At 33.8% G+C, this 25,280-nt stretch overlaps 2 long non-coding RNA genes across 6 annotated transcripts in view; one reads left to right on the plus strand and one right to left on the minus strand.

Moving 5' to 3' along the window:
* The window catches only part of LOC118681722 (uncharacterized), a 60,586-nt gene that overhangs the window by 22,193 nt on the left and 13,113 nt on the right, over positions 1-25,280 (plus strand). For all 3 annotated transcript variants that reach the window (XR_011395322.1, XR_011395324.1, XR_011395323.1), the window contains 2 exons: positions 516-641; positions 14,091-14,244. This is a non-coding gene — a long non-coding RNA (uncharacterized lncRNA). The remainder of the gene's footprint in view (positions 1-515; positions 642-14,090; positions 14,245-25,280) is intronic.
* LOC118681723 (uncharacterized) lies at positions 636-25,273 on the minus strand. 3 transcript variants are annotated; one of them, XR_011395326.1, is made up of 7 exons: positions 24,971-25,273; positions 17,103-18,206; positions 16,696-17,020; positions 12,591-12,926; positions 3,480-4,583; positions 3,073-3,397; positions 636-936 (listed from the first exon to the last, which is right to left on the minus strand). It is a non-coding gene; the product is annotated as an uncharacterized lncRNA (long non-coding RNA). The 3 variants fall into 3 exon arrangements; XR_011395327.1 differs by lacking the exon at positions 636-936 and having other exon boundaries at positions 2,645-3,397; positions 16,696-16,755; positions 16,807-17,020; XR_011395325.1 differs by lacking the exon at positions 636-936 and having other exon boundaries at positions 2,645-3,397.

Here is a 25,280-nt window from a genome sequence, read left to right on the forward strand (position 1 = left end):
TATGGTTAGAAAGAATTAGTAAAACGTTTTCGATTGGCTGTAAGCCATTGGTCGGTTAGGCTGTCAGATTTCATATTTGGTCATACATGTAGTTTGTTGCTATTAGAAATGCACCTGTAAAGTGTATTATAGATTAGGTTAACGAAGTTAACGTTTTTTGTTGTTTTGTGTTTACTTTTTCACGAAAAACAATTATTACATATATCTTTATTTCTATTTATTTATTTTAATTCATCAAATATGGAGAAACTAAAACTTTCAAATATTTCAGTATTATTAAATTTACTCTTCAGCAGAAGTTGCACGCTATTGAAATCTGAATAAATTAGCGTTTCATGATAATTCTTCTAAATATTTTGTCTTAAATGCAGAACTTTTCCGACAAATGAGTAAGAAAAAATTAAACGTTTTTTAAAATGTTTACAGACTTATTATTACAAAATATTCTTATATACTTATTTGAATCTTGTTTTATATAAATATATTCCTAAATATGATATTACTCTATTTTCTAGGCTGAAGAACGATTAACGCTGATAGAAGAGCAACGGCTCATGGAAGAAAAACGTCAACGAATGCGTAAAGAAGAAGAAAAGCAAAGCAGAACAAACGATGACACTGGGGGAAAATAATTTAATTCAGTATGTTCTTACCTTAAGTATTAATTTAAATATTTCATTTTTATAGTATTAATACTTGTACATAGAATTAAATATCCAACACAACATACCACCCTAGGCGTGGATGGTATTCCAAATAAGGTCTTACATATTGCCATTAAACGCAATGCGAGACGATTTACTGAATTGCTTACGTGGTGCTTTCCCGAAAATGTGGAAAAAGCAACGACTGCCTTTGTTGCAGAAACCAAATAAACCAGCAGGAGAGCCCAGCTCATACCGACCGCTTTGTATGCTGGATACGATTGGCAAGATACTAGAGCAAATAATATGTTTACGATTAGAGTTGTACTAAGAAAGAGAAGAAGGGTCTGTCTGATAACCAATATCGAAGAAGCTCACTGATATAGCTAACAAGGCAATAGAAGGAACTAGATGGATGTATAGCACAAAGAAATACTGGGTTGTGGTCACATTTTATGTCAAAAACGCGTTTAACCCATATCATAAGTGCCCTGGAACGTAAGGAAACACCGACTTACTTAATTAAGATTATAAGCAGTTATCTATATGATCGCCTGTTATTGTATGATACGGATGAAGGACAAATAAAATATGCGGTAACGGGAGGAGTTCCACAAGGTCCACTCATTAAGCAGGTTCAGATTATCGGATACGTGGATGATATTGCCATAACTATAGTGGCAAAAAAACACGGCCATCTTGAGAACCTTTGCAATCATGTGGAAGCACCGATCAAAGAATGGCTCACAGCAACAAACCTTCAACTTGCGGGGTAAAAACCGGAAGCGATGCTCATCACAAGCAAGACGAAACTTGAGTTAATCAAACTAAATATAGACGGCTATAGTATCATGATGCAGCAGTCGCTGACGTATCTAGGAGTATTGATAGACACTAAACTTAGCTACAAGACGCACATCGATAAAGTATGTCAAAAAGCAACAAGTGGAACGGCAGCACTAACGAGAATAAACTAGCGTGGGATAGAGTGAGAGTGTGGTGTGCTATAGCTCTGACTGACGAGCCGAATGGCTAAGCTTGACCTTACGGTGTAATGCTTAACGGCGGTTCCGTGCAGGCAAATAAAAAGCAATGACAATGCATTTAAGGGTTTAGTATGTAGCCGTATTGGTCTTTAGCGGCCAATACGAATTGTGTATACCGTACGGAAAAGTGACGGTAGTGTCCAAAATCGATTTCCGAAAAACCCAAATGCAGTAATTGTGGCGAAAGCGATCCGGCAAACCACAGGGGATGTATTGTAATCAAAGAGCTTCAAAGTATTCGAAACAAAAAGTCCCTATTAATTTGTTCAGTACGTCAAATAATCTGCCCACCGGAAATAAAAATTATGTCAACAACTAACATCGAGTACAGACGAGTAAGCCCAGTTCTTTCGAAGTTGCGAAAAGTAACTCAAAATTAATAAACACAAACAACACTAAGTTGAATATAGACGTATTGACTCAAATTCTTGAGATGTTAAATAAACAAGAAATTTTCAATTTCGATCTTTGCAGTCGTTTAGATAACTTCGAAAAAAATAAAAACAAAACGAAATCTAAGGTATGAATGGTGCTCTCCGAATTATGACATGGAACGCAAATGGATTATTAAAGCACCAAGAAGAACTTCAAAATGTTTTGGAAAAAGAGAAGAGAGAGAGAGGCACAGCCACATTACTTTCAAAAGCTAAGGACGAGACTTATTCCAGGCGGCTCAGGAAACAGGATGTGAGTTTGTATCGACCGGAAGACCAACTTAGTTGCCAACGGATACCAACAAAATACCCGATGTAATCTACTTCTTTATTCCTAAGAAAGTATTCCAAAATTTTAACGAAATTTAAGGGGGCTTTGATCTAAGCTCTGATCATTGCCCAATATATTTAACCTTAATCGAAACAGTTATTAAAAAATAACTAAAATTAAAACTATACAACAAAAATATGTACTGCACTTCGTTCAAACAAGTAATTCAAGCTACAATAAACTGTCCACAAATCACAACAATCGAACACCTAGAGCTAGAAATTGACAGGTTTACAAAAGAACTTAAACAAACTGCTTGGGATAATACTCCGGAGATAAAGCGGAAAATTATAGGTTCACATATGGCAACCAACACGCTCATCACTAGACAAAACCCCTTTAATAGACCAGCAGCTGAGAGAAACGAGAAATCACTTATATTAAGAATGAGTCAATACACAAATCCTTATCTCAACTATCGACTGATAAAAAAGATGATTACTCGCTACCAAATATCTTAAACGTCCAACATGTCACGTTGCGCCATTAAAAATTAACAGTAATACATGGGCTAGAAGTGCTTGCGATAAAGCAAATGCATTCGCAACACATCTAGCTGAAACCTCCAAATGAGAGTAATGCAAATTTATTACTATTATGAGTTTTGTGAGAGTTACCTTATGGCTTGCTGGCGTAAATAGTCTAATGCTCAAAATTTCCTCATAAATCTGTGATGTCTGAAAGTAACCCTCACAATACAAAAAATATGCGTTTGTTTTGCTTTATACCTCATCATGTGTTATCATCGACTTCTGTTCACCGCTGTCAACGAGAGATATCCCGGGTCTTGCCATATGTTTTTGCACCACATCTCCAACACGTATACGCTACATAAGTACTTGTATTTACATATAACATATAAATATGTATATATATATTCGTGATTGTAAGGTGACCAAGGATATCTTTTGTAGCCATGGCTGTTAACGCCTGTCGCAGAACCTTTAATTGCAAGGGAAATGCCTTATATTATAATTTATTATAAATATAAGAATTTTTTTATTACAATAAATATGTTACTTACGGTCTTTTAACATTTTACTACCTTCCAAGTATGAATGAAAAGGCAGCTATGTTTAAATGCTTCGGTCAATATTTTATTTGTAAATACTTGTATGTATATATATATGTTTATATATAATACATGTACAAATAAAATGATATTTATGTTTAAATAATGTGTGCGGAGCTACATCACATGTTCATTAAGTCTTCTTGAAATGAATAGTATGCACAAGTATTATTTATTTTTACAACTTCTTCTGTACTGAATACTAACTCTTGTGATCTATTGTTAGGAAGTGGTGTAAACATAGATTTTCTAGCATTTATAATTTAATTTGGTATTTGAATAACAAAAATTATTTTACTATTTTTATACAGTGCTGTGTATAACTTTATATTTTGTAATTTAAACATGTCTATATCATACCTTATGATTTCTTCTTTTGTTAAAATATTTTCATTATATTGAGTCTGGAAGCGGCAATATTTATTTTGCAATTGATCAATTTTATCATTTAATATTCTTACTTTTAACAATAAATCGAAATAAATGAGTTGTTTCTCCAAGCGTCTATTTACGCCTAGTCCGTTTATACCAGCTTCAATTTTTTTCTATCGTCTTTTATTTCCTTTTTAATGTCTGTAAATTTTTTTATTGAAAAAGTTATTTATTTCTATATTTCTATTTAAGTTAGAAATGGCTCTATGGTTGTTTTCGTCTATTACTTTAAGATGTTCCTCTATTTCCATTGTGCCATATAACCATTTCATTCCTGTTCCTACTACAATACTTGTATAATATATATATTGAATAGTCCTCTTTTGTTTCTATGTGTTACGAGTGTTTGCATTTTGTAAATAAGTCTGTTCAGTTCATTATGAATATAGTCGTAGTTTTCATTGTGTGTTAAAATTTCAATGTTTGATTCTAAAGTGTTTATAATATTTTTTATTTTGGATATGTCTATGATGTGTAATATGTGCTGTAATTATGAATTAAAATCATGTTTTCCAAAACGATTTCTGTGTAGCCTTCATTGTTTTCAATTTTCTCTACGATGAGTGTAACCTTAATTGTCTGTGGTGGTTTTATTAGTGTGAAAAGCATTAGTGTCCAGAGTACCTGAAAATTTAGTTGGTATTTTTATATTTGCTGGGTGTATATTATCTAAGTGTAATTTCCTATATTTTATTTTTATTTTGTAAAAACACCCCTTTGGGGGATTTATTTTATAGCAATCTAGTAAATTAATACTAATAAACTATTTGTTTCTGACTTAAATTTATACGGTTTTAAAATTACAAAATGCTTATCCTATGATATTCATTTCAGATATTAAACTTATACATATGTATGTATTATAGTCACTATTTTAGTGAGACCTGAACAATGATTATTTTATTTTATAGTTAATTTTTTTTTGTTTTTTTTTTTGTTTTTTTTTTACACAAGTTCGAAAGGTTTTACTCGCTTTAATCTTCTGGTAAGGCCATCATTATTAAGGAGCTGGAGAGCCTCAATGTTGATATGTTGTTGAAGTCGTTGTGCATGACTTTGAGCATACTTTTTGATGACGGTGTCAACAGTTTCTACATTCAGATCCGTATGCAAGTTGTCATTGCGAATGTACCAGGGTGCATTAACAATACCACGAAGTACTTTGTTTTGAAATATTTGGATAATTAATCTGTTGCTTTGACTGGTACATCCCCAAAGTTGAATACCATAAGTCCAGATCGGTTTAAGGACTTGTTGATACAAGAGTAGCTTGTTGTATATTGACAAGGCAGAATATCTGCCTAATAGCCAGTACATTTTTTTGTACTTAAGTTTTAATTCTTCTCGTTTTTTTTGACATGTGATTTCCACCTAAGTTTAGTATCAAGGGTCATACCAAGATATTTTGCTGTATTCTCATACGGAACTATTTTTTGGTTCATAAATATTGGTTTGTGCTGTATACGTTTATTGGTGAAATCGATATGCACTGATTTGGTTTCATTCAGCTTAATGCGCCAAGTAGTTGTCCAGCGTTGTCCTTCTGCAATGGCTTTTTGTAATTTTTCTGTTGACTCAATATTATTGTCGCCAACGGCTAAAATTGCAGTATCATCAGCAAATGTAGCAACAATATTTTCGTTAAATGTTGGTAGGTCACTAGTATATAAGAGATAAAGAACTGGTCCCAATACACTACCTTGCGGAACTCCCGCTTGGATTTTTTTTAGCACAGAAAAAGCGTTCTCTTGTTTGATTCTGAAATAGCGTTCTGATATATATGATTTCAGAATTTTCGAGAATTGTGTTGGAAGTAACATTTTAAGTTTATAGTTCAATTCTGCATGCCAAACTTTATCGAAAGCTTGTGCTACATCAAGGAATATTGCTGAGCACACTTTTTTTTCTTCTAATGTTTTTTCTATTGTATCAGTTATTCGATGAACCTGATCAAGTGTAGAGTGTTGATTCCGAAAACCAAATTGATGATTTGGAATAAGATTTTTCTCATCAATTATTGGTTTTAATCTTTTCAATAAAAGTTTTTCAAACAATTTGGACATAACCGGAAGCAGAGAAATTGGTCGGTATGATGTGGTTTCATGGGGTGGCTTTCCAGGTTTGGGTATCATAATAACTTCAGGCACTTTCCATAATGACGGTACATATTGTAGTCTGAATGATGCATTAATCAGATTGGTTATTTTAAGTAATGCTTTCCTTGGTAGTTCTCTAAGTATCTGGCCGGTGATCAGGTCGAAACCAGGAGCTTTTTTAGGGTTCATGGTATTTTTGATTTCTTTTTTGATTTCAGCTAGAGTGACCCGTGGTATTTCCATATTTTCTTATGCAATAATGTTTGGTAAGAGTGTAGTGTCATCCATCGTGTAGGGTTGAAAAATCGTTTCAAGGTGTTCAGCAAATCTGGATGCTTTCTCATAGTTATTTCTAGCAAAGCTACCATCAATGTTTTTAATTGGAGGGGTTTGCATAATTGGTCTTTTCAGTCTTTTGGTAGACTTCCAAAGTGAATATTCAGTACTTGAGTCATTTGTAAGTTCACATAGAAACGCACTCATGGTATCGTTCTTAAATTGTTTAATTTCGTTTCTCAATTGAGACGTTAAGTTATTCAGTCTAGTTTTATCTAGTGGGACTCTGGATTGTTGCCATTTTTTCCTCGCTTTTCTTTTTTCAAAAATTAGTTCCAATATTTCTTTAGGATAATTGTTACCTTTTGGTCTTAAACAAACTTCAGATGTATTTTGCCACGCTGAATACTGGATATCATTGGTCAGTTTTTCTACATCCAGATCTAACTGTTCTTCAGATTGTAATGGAACTGCTAATTCAATTCTTTGGTCAAGTAAAATTCTAAAGCTTTCCCAATCAGTCCATTTGTTAGTCAGATATGGGTTAGCTGGCTTCATTATAATGTTTTCACTTAAAGTTAGAACAAACGGCGAATGATCTGAATTTAAATCGAAAAGATCTTCTATTTTCATGTAATTGCTTAAAACATCTTTTATGATAAAGAAATCAATAAGATCAGGAACCTTGTTTGGGTCAGTAGGCCAGTATGTGGGTTTGCCCGTTGAAAAGGTTTAACACCCATATATTTGAACCGCTTTTAATAACTCCCTTCCTTTAGTTGTGATGAGCCTCGATCCCCAGTGCGTGTGTTTAGCATTAAAATCACCACCAATGATGAATCGTTTTCCTATGTTTTTGAAGAACTCTTCATATCTATCACACTTAATATTGTGTTTCGGGGGGCTGTACAAGCTAACTACCGTAATGTTACCATTCTTTGTTTTAATGTTTATTGCCGTTGCTTGTATATCTTCCGCTTCCAGTTTCATTTGCTCATTATGGTTGAGATTTTCATTGATTATTACCGCACTTCCTCCCCTTGCTGCATTTTCTGGATGTATAGTGTGGTAGACTTTATATCCTTTAAATCTAATGAAAGATTGTTTAGTAAAGTGCGTTTCTGATATCAGGCACACGTCTAGTTTATTTATGTCCAGCATTGCCTGTACTTCTTGGTGATGGTTGAGCAACCCATTTGCATTCCATGACATAATTTTAATTGTTTTAGCCATCAAGACCTTCTTTTTTGATTAGGTGCAGTCTTTTTAGTACTGCCCTCAAGTTTATTAACCCTTTTATTGATTTTAGAAAAAGAGTCTTCTAGGTTGGTCATTTTATCAAGAATGAGTTGAAGGGTTTGGCTAATACCCCCTTTTTTGGTATCAATACCCTGCATTTCAGTACCTGATGCAGCTACAGAGGCATAGGTTGGTTTTTTTTGAACGTTGTCCGTTTTATTTTGAACGCTGGCAGCTTTATTTATTTCTGATGCATCTTTTACAATATTTTTATACTCTCGCAACCTGTTGCTACAGAGTATAATAGTTTTGTTCACCTAACGGTTGTTTGTATCACCTAAAATTAATCGAGTTAGATATAGGGTTATATATATATAAATGATCAGGATGAAGAGACGAGTTGAAATCCGGGTGACTGTCGGTCCGTCCGTCCGTCTGTCCGTCCGTCCGTGCAAGCTCTAACTTGAGTAAAAATTGAGATATCTTTATGAAACTTGGTAGGCATGTTTCATGGTACCGTGAGACGGTTGGTATTGCAGATGGGCGTAATCGGACCACTGCCACGCCCACAAAACGCCATTAATCAAAAACAAATAACTTGCCATAACTAAGCTCCGCAATAAGATACAAGACTGTTATTTGGTACACAGGATCACATTAGGGAGGGGCATCTGCAGTTAAATTTTTTAGTGGTCGTGGTCCCGCCTCTAATAGGTTTAATGTGCATATCTCCTAAACCGCTTATGCTATAATAACAAAATTCACTAGAAGCAAATGTTTTTAGCACTTCTATTGACGGTGTGAAAATAGTTGAAATCGGGTGGCAACTCCGCCCACTCCCCATATAACGGTACTGTTAAAAACTACTAAAAGCGCGATAAATCAAGCACTAAACACGCCAGAGACATTAATTTTTATCTCTGAGATGGTATAAGATGACCTTATAGGAATCGCGTTCAAAATTAGACAGTGGGCGTGGCACAGCCCACTTTTAGGTGAAAACCCATATCTTGAGATCTGCTTAACCGATTTCAACCAAATTCGTGCGTAACGTTCTTTTCATATTTCTATGTTATAGTGCGAAAATGGGCGAAATCGGATTACAACCACGCCTATTTCCCATATAACACCATTTAAAATTATATTTGATTCTTTTACTTTCCAGTATGCAAATCAAGCAACAATGATTGTATCGGGGTAAAACTTTGCGTGAATAATGCGTTTAAAGTATGCCACCTTGTGAGCAAAAATTGTCTAAATCGAATCAAAACTGTTCAAGCCCTAGGTACTGAATATGTGGACCCCGGTGCCTATAGCTGACTTTTTACCGAAAATATCGGTCAACATAGAACAAGGCAGCAAGATCCACAAAGAAATCTCAAAAGAGTATACCATTTGACTTTGCGAGAGTATAAAATGTTCGGTTACATCCGAACTTAGCCCTTCCTTACTTGTTTGGGATATGTTTGTTCAAATTGGGATTATCAATCTTTTTATTTTTGATTTTTTGCAGTTCTTTGGCTACAACGCATCCCTTGTGATTCGCTGGATGTGGCTCGCACAATTGACGCATTTTACTCTTTGGTTGTGAGGTTTTTCACAATTTACTGTAAGATGATTGCCTGCACATTTAACACATCTTGGCCCTTTGCAGCAATAATTTTGCGTGTGACCAAAGGCCTGGCAAATTTTACATTGGGGGATCAGTTTATTTCCTTTCATTGGTTGGATTTCCACTTTACACCCAAGTATATGACTTATTTTCATTATTTTTTCTATGTTTTCTTCGTTGCTAAATGTCAACATAAACATATTCAATGGCTTTTTTTCTTTCCATGACAATTTATTGATAGCAGAGATAATTTTAAACCCTTTTTCAGCTAAAAATGATCCAACAACGATAGGATTACATGAGTGGTGCAGGTTTTTAGCCATTACCCTTACTGGTCTTTTTTGTTTATTTTCATATGAATAAAAATCCATATGATTTTCTTTAAGTAGCTTAATTGCTTCTTTATAATCATTTGATTCTCTACAATTCATTTTGACTGTTGAGTCGTTGATTAATTTCATTTGAAAGGAACTTTCATTTATATGTTCTTTCATCAAGCAGTATAAGGTTTCATACGATTTGATTCCATTTACAACAATAGGCGGTGGTAATGGTTCTTTTTTAGTTTTTTTGGGAGTTTGCATATTTTTCTTTATAGTGGTTGGTGAGGGTGTTGTATTTATTTTTCGTTTTTTTCCTATATTTGAGTTCATTTTTACACCTAAGTGCTCTGTAGTTCTTAAAATATCCTTCTTCATCTGTTCGATTGTAATCTTCTCTTTTTTATTTCTATTATCAATTATACGTTTTTTTGGTGTCTTCTAAGTTTTTGAATTTTTTCATTGCTTACTTTTCCATCTATAACCTCGGTTGGTTTGCATTTTATAGTTGAGTGAAAAGAGTTGTTGTACCATTCTAAGCTTTTGAACATTTTCTCTTGAGTACTCAGTCTGGGTTCTTCTATTTCGAAAATTCTCATCTTTTCCATCTAGATCTTCTTGATTTAAGCAAATTTTTCGTTTTAAAGTTATGATTTTTATTTCCTGACTTTTTTGTTGCGTAAGTATTATTTGTGTGTGGAAACGATTTACTACTGTGTCTAGGATGGGGAAATGGTCGTTTTGCTCCTCGGCTTGCGAATGTATAGTGGCAGTGGTACTAATGCTGTCTTCTTCTAATGAGGGACCCTAATTTGTATTGTTATGAGTTGTGTTATCAGATATTGCATTATTTCGCCAGTATTTACATCTATTCTGCTCAAAAAGTCTGCTACTTTATTTTGTTTTCCTTTGACATAACATATATTAAAGTCATATTCGCCCAATTTTAAAAGCCATCTCGGGAGTCTCGAATTTATGTATTTGCCATTGTATTTGGACTTAAGCCAAACGAAAGGCCTAAAGAAATTTACTGGCTAAACTATTGCTAGGAGTTCTTTTTCTAAGGTGGCATATCTTCTTTCATGGAGTAAGACAGCTCCGATAGCATGATTACTTGCGTCGGTGGAAGTTATCAACTTTTTATGTAAATCTGGGTATATTAATATGGTGGGTTTACTAAAAGGATTTTTAATTTTTCAAATGAGTCGACATATTGTGGGACTTTCAAATTTATTTTGATGTCTTTCTTAAGATATCTAGTAAAGCCGTAGGCAATTTTTGCTTAGTCCTTCACGAATTTCTTAAAATATCCGATGATACCTAGAAAATATTTTATTTGCCTCTGTGTTTTTGGTAATTGGAGTTTTTTAATATCCTGTATTTTTGCTGTGCCTGGTTTAACTTCCTCTGTAGTCAATACGTGCCCTTAATATTCTGTAGTTTTAGCGAAGAAGTTACATTTATCTATTTATAATTTTAAATTATATTTTCTCAACCTTTCGAAAATTTTATTTATGCTAAATATTAGGATATCGTCTAGGTATAAGACGCATATCACGCCAATTAAATCTCTTAATATTGAATTCATTAATCGTTGAAAGGTTGGCGGGGCATTCTTTAATCCGAAAGGCATCCTTCTGAATTCATAATGCCTAAATGGTGTGGAAAATGCCGTTTTCTTTCGGTCATGGTGAAGTTCTTTTGCTAAGTCGAGTGTCGTGAAGTACTGAGCCTAATTTTTCGAGAATAGTTTCGATGTTTGGAATTGAAAATTTATCGTCTACCGTAACTTCGTTTAGTTTCCTGTAATCAATAACGATGCGCCACTTTTTTATATATAATAACTTTTTGGGCACAATCCACAAGGGTGAATTGAAAGGGGAGTTACTCTCTGTGATTATACCATTTCTGTTATTTGCCTTTTTATTTCCTGCTCGTTTATTTGGGGATACCTGTATATTTCGGAATATATGGGTTTATCGGTTGTTGTAACGATTTCGTATTGTATTGTGTGAGAATGCGATAGTTTTTGCCCATCCTGAAAGAATAAATCACTATTTTTTGATATGATAGTTTTGAGGTGTTCTGCTTCCTCGGAATTCGTATCCTCTCTAATTAACTTTTTATAAAGTTCTTCGTCGGCATTAATTGTTTCAAGTGCATGTACTTCGTTGATATTAAATGGGCATGTACCAACGAATTTCGTTCGTATGTTATTGATTTCGAAGTATTCGTCCTCGATGCTTATATGTGCCTTTAAGGGTGTAAGGATATTATTACCTATTATCTCTTCAAAATTTGTTGCTTTGAAATCTGTGAGCTTCCAGCTCATTAAGTTTTCGTCATTACATTCTTTCGGTAATTCTGTTATAATTTCGTATTTAACTTGTGTTTGCCGGCTTAAGGTATTAAATGTAAAAATATATTCTAGCTTTATTCTCTTATATTGTGGTAAACAGAATTTATTTAATAATGATGTCGTTGAGCCATTGTCTAGCAAGCATCTAATTTTAACCTTTCCTATAGTGAGTTCTACTATCGGTAGACATGTCGATCGGTGGCTAAAAATTTGTCTATTGGATGTGGTCTACCTCCATCGGCTCTGGTGCGATGTAAAAATTATGTCTCATTTGTCTGGATAATTGATCGGGTTGCCTATATTGCCTGGAGAAGCGAACATGTTGTCCTGAGTTATGATAATTTTGCCTGTATTGTCTTGAGGACCAGAAGAACGGTCTCGTTGTCCTGAATTATAGTAGTGTTGGCTGTGTTGCCCTCGGGACTGATCTTGATGGCCTGAAGGTCTGAAATTCTGCCTAAATTGTATTAGGGTACGTGACTGTCTATTGTAGTTATTATCGTATCGTGAAACTAAACCCTTTTTCTTCGAGTGTATAATAGGCTTCCCTCAGATTATTTATGTTCCTACTATGAATGATGCTACCTTATCTATGCCGTTTAGAAATGTTTTTAAAATTAATGATTCGTTGACGCTAGGAGAAAGCTCTACAGGTTTTGTTTGGTCGAATTCAAACTTATTATTTAATTTATCTAATATATACTTTATACTATTGTAGTAATTACTCACGTTGGTATATTTGGTGCAAATGGTTTGGTTATAAAGGCCATGATAGGTTTCCTTGACTCAAAAGTTTTTTATTAATTCCGCTTTAATTTCGTTCCATGTTGCAGATGGACCCAATGTCCTGATGACTTGAAGCACTGCTCTCTGAATTTTAGTCCAGATGTGTCTCTCGAAAATGAATTGATTAAGCGCCGGGTTCTTATAGAACAGAGGAAGAATAATTTCGACTTCTCTCAAGAAGGATAAGAGATCGTATTCCTTGTTTATGCCATAGTAAGGTTTAATCCTTGCGGCTTCCTTTATAAGCTCTGTTGCCGGGACTTGGTTGGCCATTTTTCGCTTTATAATGTATTATAATATTTCACTTATTTGGTTTTTTTTGTTTACATATATTATATATATTTTATTTTAATTAAAAACTAAAATAAACAATATCTTAACTTTAAATTTTCCATCATACATTTTTCTGATGCCAATTTTGACAGTTTTGCACTCATGAAATATCAAAATTTAAATTGCTCGTACACTCGAATATGATGCTTTGCTATATTGCCGCGTCACTATATTCATATAATCAGTGTGACGAACGATTTAGCTATGTCCGTTTGTTTATCTGTGTGTATATACGCGAACGAGTCCCTCACTTTTTGAGATATCGATCTTAAGTTTGCGCACGTCCTTCTTCCCCAAGAAGCTTTTAATTTATCGAAATCGCGATATCGAACGACTATAGCATATAGCTGTCATACAATCTGACCGATCGAAATCAAGTTCTTGTTTGAAAAACTTTTTTATATGACAGAATATCCTAACGAACATTTACATATATTATTGCCCAAAATAAGGCTCTAATCTTCGAACAATTTGTTAAGATCGGACCATTATAGCCATTAAAACTGTCCAATCAAAAGCAAGATAAAAATCTTTATAAAAGATGTTTTTTCTTATAAGATCCTAAATTCGACTTAAGGCGGTTTATATCAAACAATATGGTTAGAAAGAATTAGTAAAACGTTTTCGATTGGCTGTAAGCCATTGGTCGGTTAGGCTGTCAGATTTCATATTTGGTCATACATGTAGTTTGTTGCTATTAGAAATGCACCTGTGAAGTGTATTATAGATTAGGTTAACGAAGTTAACGTTTTTTGTTGTTTTGTGTTTACTTTTTCACGAAAAACAATTATTACATATATCTTTATTTCTATTTATTTATTTTAATTCATCAAATATGGAGAAACTAAAACTTTCAAATATTTCAGTATTATTAAATTTACTCTTCAGCAGAAGTTGCACGCTATTGAAATCTGAATAAATTTGCGTTTCATGATAATTCTTCTAAATATTTTGTCTTAAATGCAGAACTTTTCCGACAAATGAGTAAGAAAAAATTAAACGTTTTTTAAAATGTTTACAGACTTATTATTACAAAATATTCTTATATACTTATTTGAATCTTGTTTTATATAAATATATTCCTAAATATGATATTACTCTATTTTCTAGGCTGAAGAACGATTAACGCTGATAGAAGAGCAACGGCTCATGGAAGAAAAACGTCAACGAATGCGTAAAGAAGAAGAAAAGCAAAGCAGAACAAACGATGACACTGGGGGAAAATAATTAGGGCGGAAGCACTTATTTCCTCTTAAGCCTCAAGGTGGTGATTTAATTTAATTCAGTATGTTCTAACCTTAAGTCTTAATTTAAATATTTCATTTTTATAGTATTAATACTTGTACATAGAATTAAATATCCAACACAACATACCACCCTAGGCGTGGATGGTATTCCAAATAAGGTCTTACATATTGCCATTAAACGCAATGCGAGACGATTTACTGAATTGCTTACGTGGTGCTTTCCCGAAAATGTGGAAAAAGCAACGACTGCCTTTGTTGCAGAAACCAAATAAACCAGCAGGAGAGCCCAGCTCATACCGACCGCTTTGTATGCTGGATACGATTGGCGAGATACTAGAGCAAATAATATGTTTACGATTAGAGTTGTACTAAGAAAGAGAAGAAGGGTCTGTCTGATAACCAATATCGAAGAAGCTCACTGATATAGCTAACAAGGCAATAGAAGGAACTAGATGGATGTATAGCACAAAGAAATACTGGGTTGTGGTCACATTTAAGTCAAAAACGCGTTTAACCCATATCATAAGTGCCCTGGAACGTAAGGAAACACCGACTTACTTAATTAAGATTATAAGCAGTTATCTATATAATCGCCTGTTATTGTATGATACGGATGAAGGACAAATAAAATATGCGGTAACGGGAGGAGTTCCACAAGGTCCACTCATTAAGCAGGTTCAGATTATCGGATACGTGGATGATATTGCCATAACTATAGTGGCAAAAAAACACGGCCATCTTGAGAACCTTTGCAATCATGTGGAAGCACCGATCAAAGAATGGCTCACAGCAACAAACCTTCAACTTGCGGGGTAAAAACCGGAAGCGATGCTCATCACAAGCAAGACGAAACTTGAGTTAATCAAACTAAATATAGACGGCTATAGTATCATGATGCAGCAGTCGCTGACGTATCTAGGAGTATTGATAGACACTAAACTTAGCTACAAGACGCACATCGATAAAGTATGTCAAAAAGCAACAAGTGGAACGGCAGCACTAACGAGAATAAACTAGCGTGGGATAGAGTGAGAGTGTGGTGTGCTATAGCTCTGACTGACGAGCCGAATGGCTAAGCTTGACCTTACGGTGTAATGCTTAACGGCGGTTCCGTGCAGGCAAATAAAAAGCAATGACAATGCATTTAAGGGTTTAGTATGTAGCCGTATTGGTCTTTAGCGGCCAATACGAATTGTGTATACCGTACGGAAAAGTGACGGTAGTGTCCAAAATCGATTTCCGAAAAACCCAAATGCAGTAATTGTGGCGAAAGCGATCCGGCAAACCACAGGGGATGTATTGTAATCAAAGAGCTTCAAAGTATTCGAAACAAAAAGTCCCTATTAATTTGTTCAGTACGTCAAATAATCTGCCCACCGGAAATAAAAATTATGACAACAACTAACATCGAGTACAGACGAGTAAGCGCAGTTCTTTCGAAGTTGCGAAAAGTAACTCAAAATTAATAAACACAAACAACACTAAGTTGAATATAGACGTATTGACTCAAATTCTTGAGATGTTAAATAAACAAGAAATTTTCAATTTCGATCTTTGCAGTCGTTTAGATAACTTCGAAAAAAATAAAAACAAAACGAAATCTAAGGTATGAATGTTGCTCTCCGAATTATGACATGGAACGCAAATGGATTATTAAAGCACCAAGAAGAACTTCAAATTGTTTTGGAAAAAGAGAAGAGAGAGAGAGGCACAGCCACATTACTTTCAAAAGCTAAGGACGAGACTTATTCCAGGCGGCTCAGGAAACAGGATGTGAGTTTGTATCGACCGGAAGACCAACTTAGTTGCCAACGGATACCAACAAAATACCCGATGTAATCTACTTCTTTATTCCTAAGAAAGTATTCCAAAATTTTAACGAAATTTAAGGGGGCTTTGATCTAAGCTCTGATCATTGCCCAATATATTTAACCTTAATCGAAACAGTTATTAAAAAATAACTAAAATTAAAACTATACAACAAAAATATGTACTGCACTTCGTTCAAACAAGTAATTCAGGCTACAATAAACTGTCCACAAATCACAACAATCGAACACCTAGAGCTAGAAATTGACAGGTTTACAAAAGAACTTAAACAAACTGCTTGGGATAATACTCCGGAGATAAAGCGGAAAATTATAGGTTCACATATGGCAACCAACACGCTCATCACTAGACAAAACCCCTTTAATAGACCAGCAGCTGAGAGAAACGAGAAATCACTTATATTAAGAATGAGTCAATACACAAATCCTTATCTCAACTATCGACTGATAAAAAAGATGATTACTCGCTACCAAATATCTTAAACGTCCAACATGTCACGTTGCGCCATTAAAAATTAACAGTAATACATGGGCTAGAAATGCTTGCGATAAAGCAAATGCATTCGCAACACATCTAGCTGAAACCTCCAAATGAGAGTAATGCAAATTTATTACTATTATGAGTTTTGTGAGAGTTACCTTATGGCTTGCTGGCGTAAATAGTCTAATGCTCAAAATTTCCTCATAAATCTGTGATGTCTGAAAGTAACCCTCACAATACAAAAAATATGCGTTTGTTTTGCTTTATACCTCATCATGTGTTATCATCGACTTCTGTTCACCGCTGTCAACGAGAGATATCCCGGGTCTTGCCATATGTTTTTGCACCACATCTCCAACACGTATACGCTACATAAGTACTTGTATTTACATATAACATATAAATATGTATATATATATTCGTGATTGTAAGGTGACCAAGGATATCTTTTGTAGCCATGGCTGTTAACGCCTGTCGCAGAACCTTTAATTGCAAGGGAAATGCCTTATATTATAATTTATTATAAATATAAGAATTTTTTTATTACAATAAATATGTTACTTACGGTCTTTTAACATTTTACTACCTTCCAAGTATGAATGAAAAGGCATCTATGTTTAAATGCTTCGGTCAATATTTTATTTGTAAATACTTGTATGTATATATATATGTTTATATATAATACATGTACAAATAAAATGATATTTATGTTTAAATAATGTGTGCGGAGCTACATCACATGTTCATTAAGTCTTCTTGAAATGAATAGTATGCACAAGTATTATTTATTTTTACAACTTCTTCGGTACTGAATACTAACTCTTGTGATCTATTGTTAGGAAGTGGTGTAAACATAGATTTTCTAGCATTTATAATTTAATTTGGTATTTGAATAACAAAAATTATTTTACTATTTTTATACAGTGCTGTGTATAACTTTATATTTTGTAATTTAAACATGTCTATATCATACCTTATGATTTCTTCTTTTGTTAAAATATTTTCATTATATTGAGTCTGGAAGCGGCAATATTTATTTTGCAATTGATCAATTTTATCATTTAATATTCTTACTTTTAACAATAAATCGAAATAAATGAGTTGTTTCTCCAAGCGTCTATTTACGCCTAGTCCGTTTATACCAGCTTCAATTTTTTTCTATCGTCTTTTATTTTCTTTTTAATGTCTGTAAATTTTTTTATTGAAAAAGTTATTTATTTCTATATTTCTATTTAAGTTAGAAATGGCTCTATGGTTGTTTTCGTCTATTACTTTAAGATGTTCCTCTATTTCCATTGTGCCATATAACCATTTCATTCCTGTTCCTACTACAATACTTGTATAATATATATATTGAATAGTCCTCTTTTGTTTCTATGTGTTACGAGTGTTGGCATTTTGTAAATAAGTCTGTTCAGTTCATTATGAATATAGTCGTAGTTTTCATTGTGTGTTAAAATTTCAATGTTTGATTCTAAAGTGTTTATAATATATTTTATTTTGGATATGTCTATGATGTGTAATATGTGCTGTAATTATGAATTAAAATCATGTTTTCCAAAACGATTTCTGTGTAGCCTTCATTGTTTTCAATTTTCTCTACGATGAGTGTAACCTTAATTGTCTGTGGTGGTTTTATTAGTGTGAAAAGCATTAGTGTCCAGAGTACCTGAAAATTTAGTTGGTATTTTTATATTTGCTGGGTGTATATTATCTAAGTGTAATTTCCTATATTTTTTTTTATTTTGTAAAAACACCCCTTTGGGGGATTTATTTTATAGCAATCTAGTAAATTAATACTAATAAACTATTTGTTTCTGACTTAAATTTATACGGTTTTAAAATTTACAAAATGCTTATCCTATGATATTCATTTCAGATATTAAACTTATACATATGTATGTATTATAGTCACTATTTTAGTGAGACCTGAACAATGATTATTTTATTTTATAGTTAATTTTTTTGTTTTTTTTTGTTTTTTTTTACACAAGTTCGAAAGGTTTTACTCGCTTTAATCTTCTGGTAAGGCCATCATTATTAAGGAGCTGGAGAGCCTCAATGTTGATATGTTGTTGAAGTCGTTGTGCATGACTTTGAGCATACTTTTTGATGACGGTGTCAACAGTTTCTACATTCAGATCCGTATGCAAGTTGTCATTGCGAATGTACCAGGGTGCATTAACAATACCACGAAGTACTTTGTTTTGAAATATTTGGATAATTAATCTGTTGCTTTGACTGGTACATCCCCAGAGTTGAATACCATAAGTCCAGATCGGTTTAAGGACTTGTTGATACAAGAGTAGCTTGTTGTATATTGACAAGGCAGAATATCTGCCTAATAGCCAGTACATTTTTTTGTACTTAAGTTTTAATTCTTCTCGTTTTTTTTGACATGTGATTTCCACCTAAGTTTAGTATCAAGGGTCATACCAAGATATTTTGCTGTATTCTCATACGGAACTATATTTTTGTTCATAAATATTGGTTTGTGCTGTATACGTTTATTGGTGAAATCGATATGCACTGATTTGGTTTCATTCAGCTTAATGCGCCAAGTAGTTGTCCAGCGTTGTACTTCTGCAATGGCTTTTTGTAATTTTTCTGTTGACTCAATATTATTGTCGCCAACGGCTAAAATTTCAGTATCATCAGCAAATGTAGCAACAATATTTTCGTTAAATGTTGGTAGGTCACTAGTATATAAGAGATAAAGAACTGGTCCCAATACACTACCTTGCGGAACTCCCGCTTGGATTTTTTTTAGGACAGAAAAAGCGTCCTCTTGTTTGATTCTGAAATAGCGTTCTGATATATATGATTTCAGAATTTTCGAGAATTGTGTTGGAAGTAACATTTTAAGTTTATAGTTCAATTCTACATGCCAAACTTTATCGAAAGCTTGTGCTACATCAAGGAATATTGCTGAGCACACTTTTTTTTCTTCTAATGTTTTTTCTATTGTATCAGTTATTCGATGAACCTGATCAATCGTAGAGTGTTGATTCCGAAAACCAAATTGATGATTTGGAATAAGATTTTTCTCATCAATTATTGGTTTTAATCTTTTCAATAAAAGTTTTTCAAACAATTTGGACATAACCGGAAGCAGAGAAATTGGTCGGTATGATGTGGTTTCATGGGGTAGCTTTCCAGGTTTGGGTATCATAATAACTTCAGGCACTTTCCATAATGACGGTACATATTGTCGTCTAAATGATGCATTAATCAGATTGGTTATTTTAAGTAATGCTTTCCTTGGTAGTTCCCTAAGTATCTGGCCGGTGATCAGGTCGAAACCAGGAGCTTTTTTAGGGTTCATGGTATTTTTGATTTCTTTTTTGATTTCAGCTAGAGTGACCCGTGGTATTTCCATATTTTCTTATGCAATAATGTTTGGTAACAGTGTAGTGTCATCCATCGTGTTGGGTAGCAAAGCTACCATCAATGTTTTTAATTGGAGGGGTTTGCATAATTGGTCTTTTCAGTCTTTTGGTAGACTTCCAAAGTGAATATTCAGTACTTGAGTCATTTGTAAGTTCACATATAAACGCACTCATGGTATCGTTCTTAAATTGTTTAATTTCGTTTCTCAATTGAGACGTTAAGTTATTCAGTCTAGTTTTATCTAGTGGGACTCTGTATTGTTGCCATTTTTTCCTCGCTTTTCTTTATTCAAAAATTAGTTCCAATATTTCTTTAGGATAATTGTTACCTTTTGGTCTTAAACAAACTTCAGATGCATTTTACCACGCTGAATACTGGATATCATTGGTCAGTTTTTCTACATCCAGATCTAACTGTTCTTCAGATTGTAATGGAACTGCTAATTCAATTCTTTGGTCAAGTAAAATTCTAAAGCTTTCCCAATCAGTCCATTTGTTAGTCAGATATAGGTTAGCTGGCTTCATTATAATGTTTTCACTTAAAGTTAGAACAATCGGCGAATGATCTGAATTTAAATCGAAAAGATCTTCTATTTTCATGTAATTGCTTGAAACATCTTTTATGATAAGGAAATCAATAAGATCAGGAACCTTGTTTGGGTCAGTAGGCCAGTATGTGGGTTTGCCCGTTGATAAGGTTTCACACCGATATATTTGAACCGCTTTTAATAACTCCCTTCCTTTAGTTGTGATGAGCCTCGATCCCCAGTGCGTGTGTTTAGCATTAAAATCACCACCAATGATGAATCGTTTTCCTATGTTTTTGAAGAACTCTTCATATCTATCACACTTAATATTGTGTTTCGGGGGGCTGTACAAGCTAACTACCGTAATGTTACCATTCTTTGTTTTAATGTTTATTGCCGTTGCTTGTATATCTTCCGCTTTCAGTTTCATTTGCTCATTATGGTTGAGATTTTCATTGATTATTACCGCACTTCCTCCCCTTGCTGCATTTTCTGGATGTATAGTGTGGTAGACTTTATATCCTTTAAATCTAATGAAAGATTGTTTAGTAAAGTGCGTTTCTAATATCAGGCACACGTCTAGTTTATTTATGTCCAGGATTGCCTGTACTTCTTGGTGATGGTTGAGCAACCCATTTGCATTCCATGACATAATTTTAATTGTTTTAGCCATCAAGACCTTCTGTTTTGATTAGGTGCAGTCTTTTTAGTACTGCCCTCAAGTTTATTAACCCTTTTATTGATTTTAGAAAAAGAGTCTTCTAGGTTGGTCATTTTATCAAGAATGAGTTGAAGGGTTTGGCTAATACCCCCTTTTTTGGTATCAATACCTTGCATTTCAGTACCTGATGCAGCTACAGAGGCATAGGTTGGTTTTTTTTTGAACGTTGTCCGTTTTATTTTGAACGCTGGCAGCTTTATTTATTTCTGATGCATCTTTTACAATATTTTTTGGGATATGTTTGTTCAAATTGGGATTATCAATCTTTTTATTTTTGATTTTTTGCAGTTATTTGGCTACAACGCATCCCCTGTGATTCGCTGGATGTGGCTCGCACAATTGACGCATTTTACTCTTTGGTTGTGAGGTTTTTCACAATTTACTGTAAGATGATTGCCTGCACATTTAACACATCTTGGCCCTTTGCAGCAATAATTTTGCGTGTGACCAAAGGCCTGGCAAATTTTACATTGGGGGATCAGTTTATTTCCTTTCATTGGTTGGATTTCCACTTTACACCCAAGTATATGACTTATTTTCATTATTTTTTCTATGTTTTCTTCGTTGCTAAATGTCAACATAAACATATTCAATGGCTTTTTTTCTTTCCATGACAATTTATTGATAGCAGAGATAATTTTAAACCCTTTTTCAGCTAAAAATGATCCAACAACGATAGGATTACATGAGTGGTGCAGGTTTTTAGCCATTACCCTTACTGGTCTTTTTTGTTTATTTTCATATGAATAAAAATCCATATGATTTTCTTTAAGTAGCTTAATTGCTTCTTTATAATCATTTGATTCTCTACAATTCATTTTGACTGTTGAGTCGTTGATTAATTTCATTTGAAAGGAACTTTCATTTATATGTTCTTTCATCAAGCAGTATAAGGTTTCATACGATTTGATTCCATTTACAACAATAGGCGGTGGTAATGGTTCTTTTTTAGTTTTTTTGGGAGTTTGCATATTTTTATTTATAGTGGTTGGTGAGGGTGTTGTATTTATTTTTCGTTTTTTTCCTATATTTGAGTTCATTTTTACACCTAAGTGCTCTGTAGTTCTTAAAATATCCTTCTTCATCTGTTCGATTGTAATCTTCTCTTTTTTTATTTCTATTATCAATTATACGTTTTTTTGGTGTCTTCTAAGTTTTTGAATTTTTTCATTGCTTACTTTTCCATCTATAACCTCGGTTGGTTTGCATTTTATAGTTGAGTGAAAAGAGTTGTTGTACCATTCTAAGCTTTTGAACATTTTCTCTTGAGTACTCAGTCTGGGTTCTTCTATTTCGAAAATTCTCATCTTTTCCATCTAGATCTTCTTGATTTAAGCAAATTTTTCGTTTTAAAGTTATGATTTTTATTTCCTGACTTTTTTGTTGCGTAAGTATTATTTGTGTGTGGAAACGATTTACTACTGTGTCTAGGATGGGGAAATGGTCGTTTTGCTCCTCGGCTTGCGAATGTATAGTGGCAGTGGTACTAATGCTGTCTTCTTCTAATGAGGGACCCTAATTGGTATTGTTATGAGTTGTGTTAACAGATATTGCATTATTTCGCCAGTATTTACATCTATTCTGCTCAAAAAGTCTGCTACTTTATTTTGTTTTCCTTTGACATAACATATATTAAAGTCATATTCGCCCAATTTTAAAAGCCATCTCGGGAGTCTCGAATTTATGTATTTGCCATTGTATTTGGACTTAAGCCAAACGAAAGGCCTAAAGTAATTTACTGGCTAAACTATTGCTAGGAGTTCTTTTTCTAAGGTGGCATATCTTCTTTCATGGAGTAAGACAGCTCCGATAGCATGATTACTTGCGTCGGTGGAAGTTATCAACTTTTTATGTAAATCTGGGTATATTAATATGGTGGGTTTACTAAAAGGATTTTTAATTTTTCAAATGAGTCGACATATTGTGGGACTTTCAAATTTATTTTGATGTCTTTCTTAAGATATCTAGTAAAGCCGTAGGCAATTTTTGCTTAGTCCTTCACGAATTTCTTAAAATATCCGGTGATACCTAGAAAATATTTTATTTGCCTCTGTGTTTTTGGTAATTGGAGTTTTTTAATATCCTGTATTTTTGCTGTGCCTGGTTTAACTTCCTCTGTAGTCAATACGTGCCCTTAATATTCTGTAGTTTTAGCGAAGAAGTTACATTTATCTATTTATAATTTTAAATTATATTTTCTCAACCTTTCGAAAATTTTATTTATGCTAAATATTAGGATATCGTCTAGGTATAAGACGCATATCACGCCAATTAAATCTCTTAATAATGAATTCATTAATCGTTGAAAGGTTGGCGGGGCATTCTTTAATCCGAAAGGCATCCTTCTGAATTCATAATGCCTAAATGGTGTGGAAAATACCGTTTTCTTTCGGTCATGGTGAAGTTCTTTTGCTAAGTCGAGTGTCGTGAAGTACTGAGCCTAATTTTTCGAGAATAGTTTCGATGTTTGGAATTGAAAATTTATCGTCTACCGTAACTTCGTTTAGTTTCCTGTAATCAATAACGATGCGCCACTTTTTTATATATAATAACTTTTTGGGCACAATCCACAAGGGTGAATTGAAAGGGGAGTTACTCTCTGTGATTATACCATTTCTGTTATTTGCCTTTTTATTTCCTGCTCGTTTATTTGGGGATACCTGTATATTTCGGAATATATGGGTTTATCGGTTGTTGTAACGATTTCGTATTGTATTGTGTGAGAATGCGATAGTTTTTGCCCATCCTGAAAGAATAAATCACTATTTTTTGATATGATAGTTTTGAGGTGTTCTGCTTCCTCGGAATTCGTATCCTCTCTAATTAACTTTTTATAAAGTTCTTCGTCGGCATTAATTGTTTCAAGTGCATGTACTTCGTTGATATTAAATGGGCATGTACCAACGAATTTCGTTCGTATGTTATTGATTTCGAGGTATTCGTCCTCGATGCTTATATGTGCCTTTAAGGGTGTAAGGATATTATTACCTATTATCTCTTCAAAATTTGTTGCTTTGAAATCTGTGAGCTTCCAGCTCATTAAGTTTTCGTCATTACATTCTTTCGGTAATTCTGTTATAATTTCGTATTTAACTTGTGTTTGCCGGCTTAAGGTATTAAATGTAAAAATATTTTCTAGCTTTATTCTCTTATATTGTGGTAAACAGAATTTATTTAATAATGATTTCGTTGAGCCATTGTCTAGCAAGCATCTAATTTTAACCTTTCCTATAGTGAGTTCTACTATCGGTACACATGTCGATGGGTGGCTAAAAATTTGTCTATTGGATGTGGTCTACCTCCATCGGCTCTGGTGCGATGTAAAAATTATGTCTCATTTGTCTGGATAATTGATCGGGTTGCCTATATTGCCTGGAGAAGCGAACATGTTGTCCTGAGTTATGATAATTTTGCCTGTATTGTCTTGAGAACCAGAAGAACGGTCTCGTTGTCCTGAATTATAGTAGTGTTGGCTGTGTTGCCCTTGGGACTGATCTTGATGGCCTGAAGGTCTGAAATTCTGCCTAAATTGTATTAGGGTACGTGACTGTCTATTGTAGTTATTATCGTATCGTGAAATTAAACCCTTTTTCTTCGAGTGTATAATAGGCTTCCCTCAGATTATTTATGTTCCTACTATGAATGATGCTACCTTATCTATGCCGTTTAGAAATGTTTTTAAAATTAATGATTCGTTGACGCTAGGAGAAAGCTCTACAGGTTTTGTTTGGTCGAATTCAAACTTATTATTTAATTTATCTAATATATACTTTATACTATTGTAGTAATTACTCACGTTGGTATATTTGGTGCAAATGGTTTGGTTATAAAGGCCATGATAGGTTTCCTTGACTCAAAAGTTTTTTATTAATTCCGCTTTAATTTCGTTCCATGTTGCAGATGGACCCAATGTCCTGATGACTTGAAGCACTGCTCCCTGAATTTTAGTCCAGATGTGTCTCTCGAAAATGAATTGTTTAAGCGCCGGGTTCTTATAGAACAGAGGAAGAATAATTTCGACTTCTCTCAAGAAGGATAAGAGATCGTATTCCTTGTTTATGCCATAGTAAGGTTTAATCCTTGCGGCTTCCTTTATAAGCTCTGTT

Source organism: Bactrocera oleae, chromosome 3 (genome assembly GCF_042242935.1).
Source record: "Bactrocera oleae isolate idBacOlea1 chromosome 3, idBacOlea1, whole genome shotgun sequence".
Classification (NCBI taxonomy): Eukaryota; Metazoa; Arthropoda; class Insecta; order Diptera; family Tephritidae; genus Bactrocera; species Bactrocera oleae.